This window comes from Sinocyclocheilus anshuiensis, unplaced genomic scaffold (genome assembly GCF_001515605.1).
Source record: "Sinocyclocheilus anshuiensis isolate Anshui unplaced genomic scaffold, SAMN03320099.WGS_v1.1 scaffold893, whole genome shotgun sequence".
NCBI classification, from domain to species: domain Eukaryota; kingdom Metazoa; phylum Chordata; class Actinopteri; order Cypriniformes; family Cyprinidae; genus Sinocyclocheilus; species Sinocyclocheilus anshuiensis.
Window position 1 is genome coordinate 756,295 of NW_015555766.1, and position 3,124 is coordinate 759,418.

Genomic DNA, 3,124 nt, shown 5'->3' on the forward strand with positions numbered 1-3,124 from the left:
TAAAAAGACAGTATAAGTCATTATAATCAGTAATTATGTCCCAACTGGATGCAACAAATGCCTCGTTTGTAATGGGTTTTAATGTTTTTGTCTCGTCGCTCCAGCCGGGACACGGCATCAACAGTATGCTACGGGGTGTAACATTTCCATCTCACGCTTGAGGTATTCGGCCAATCACAACGCACTGGATAGCTGGCCAATCACAGCACACCTCGCTTTTTCAGACCGATGAGCTTTGTAAAAATCGACACGTTTCAAAAAGGCGGGGCATAGAGGAGAAACAATAATGTACAATATGTGGAAAATAATGTGTTTTTTTTTACTTTAAACTGCATAAACACATTTCATTACACCCAATACACAAAATAATGTTCTTTTTAGCAGCATCATATGACCCCTTTAATGAAACCTGAGAGGTTTCTGTCCCTCCATTGTTCACAAAAGCTCTGTAAAACAAATCCATATGAGCTTCTGTGTTTATCATATGTGATGCACTCTGACTATGTATGCATGTTTATATAAAAATGAGAGCATAAATTAAATCCGTTCATAATAAAAAATGATCATATCTCTTCAAAAGACTTGGGTCAAACTTGTGCAATTCACATGAATTTGTTTTAATTACAACCTTTTCGAATCTTCAAAGCTTCGGTTACCTGGACATTCGCTGGAGGGATGGAAGCCTCTCAGGTTTCATAAACATTTATTAATTTGTGTTTCAAAGATTAACCAAATTCTAATAGGTTTGGAATGTCACAAGGGTGAGTAAATGATGACAACATTTTCATTGGGTGAACTATGCCTTTAAATCATGGCTGAGATTCAATTAAGAATTTTTATTAAAATTTTAAAATTAAAGTTAAAATGAAGGAACAAATAGGTACAACACGGCCACAACTGAACTAAACCGAGAGTGTCATGTGTGGGGCTTATAGGTTTGTCACTTTACATCAAATGGTTTTGTCTGAAACAGGTGTATGTCATGAGGCAAAAAAATAAAAAAAAAAGTGGGAAATAAGCTGGTTTTGCAAATGGTCATTTGACCTTCTTAATGCAAATATATCACAGATAATGGATGACAGTCACATCAATCACAGCCAGACATCGGTACTATAAAAATCTGCCCCCCTCCCATTAAGGAACACCAGACTTTCCTGCTCCCATGTGGATGAAGAATGGAGATGTGGACGACAAACGCATCTTCCCAGAGCGTAGACGGGAATTTCTCCAACATTTCATCCCACGAGCAGCTCTGCATAGGATCATACAGCCCGATCCTTGATATCCTAATGCTTGTTGTCAATCTTCCAATAGCCCTCTATGTGGTGATGGACCTATTTCTAAGACAATGTGGGACACCTTCAAGCCCAGGAAACTCGTCTCAGTCTTCCCAGAGCGAACTCGTCTTTCTTCATCTAGGCTGCTCTCATTCCTTATATTACATCCGAGTTTTGCTAAGCATCTTCCAGAATCTGGGTGGAGTGACTGCAATCAGACAGGAATACATTACAGCCTTCCACAGCTGCAGTTTGATTGGAGGATCTCTATTCTTCACTGGCATGACTGTAGACTTGTATATTGCTGTGGCTCATCCTGTAATGTATGTGAACCAAAAAGCTACCACAAAGCGAATACAAGCACATATATTCTGTACATTGGTTTGGATGTACACCGTCACCATGGGAATACTCATGGTTGTTCTGAATATCAGTATGTACCATCCATTGACTATGGCTTCTTTTTGTGCGGCAGTGCCTGTGAGTTTCATCTTTTGTGTGGGTGTGCTGTTTATCTTACACCCTGCTGGATCGGGAAAGGGCAGTCAGACGTCAAGACCTGACAAAACCAAACAGACTGCCATTCGGTTCATTTTAAACAGCTTGGTTATATTAGCAATATACTTTCTGCCTCACATCTGCGTATTAATCTACTTCTCAGTAAGTAAGGCTGACTGGCTACATCTGCCATGTCGGGTTCTACCTCTTCTGCTAGCAGTCCAGATTTCTGAGTTTGTGACGCCCCTGATCTTCTTTCAAAACACAGGAAAACTGCAAGCATTAGCTGAACGTCATTTAACTGTATGTCGCAATACTGGCAGCTGAAGTAGAATTGTGAAAAGTGTGAAACTCTTGCACACCTCCATCCACAGCAATAGACAGAAGCAAATGTGTAGATTTACATCAGATGTAACTTGAAAAATATGAATACTGGCTGTGAACAGAGGAAAGTTTCATCTTGAACACTGTGCACTTACACTTCTCATATTTGTTACGTTATTTGTTGTCATGTATATATTGCACAGCCTGTGAAAATTGTTAAACAACTTCTTAAATATCAGAGGAACGACATTTTTCATTGACTCTACATGTGAAAAATAATAAATAAAATTGTGATGTCTTGTAAACACATAGAACTTGATGGGTTACACATTAAAAGATATCTAAATTACACTGCTGTTCAAAGGATTAGGTTTGGTAAGACTTTTTAAATGTTTTGAAAGAAGACTCTTATGCTCGCCAAGGCTGCATTTATTTAAACAATACAGTAAAAACTGTGATATTATGAAATATTACATTTAAGATACCTTTTCTATTTTAATATATTTTAAAATGTCATTTATTCCTGTGATGCAAAGCTGAATTTTCAGCATAATTACTCGTCGTCAGTGTCACATGATCCTTCAGTAATCATTCTAATTTGATGATTTGCTCAAGAAACATTTCTTATTATCAAAGTTGAAAACCATTGTGCTGCTTAATATTTTTTGTGTAAACCATTATACATTTTTCAGGATTCTTTGATGAATAGAAATTTGTATTTCCAGATGCATTTTTAAACTATTTTAAATTCACATTTTAATAGTTTCATCAGTGCAACAAATGAAATGCATGACAAAAATAAACTAATCAATTAGTGAATTTAAATTTACAAATATAATATGGTCTCTTAATAAATACACAGTTAAAATGGCATTCTCTAAAAAAAAAATTATCAAAATGTTGTTAAAAATAGGTTTATAAGAAACAGCATATTACACTGCAGGGGTGAACTACCCATTACTACTTTTCAAATACATTTTAAATAAGATTTAAAAACTAGCTGAAATCAAAAACCATGACAGACG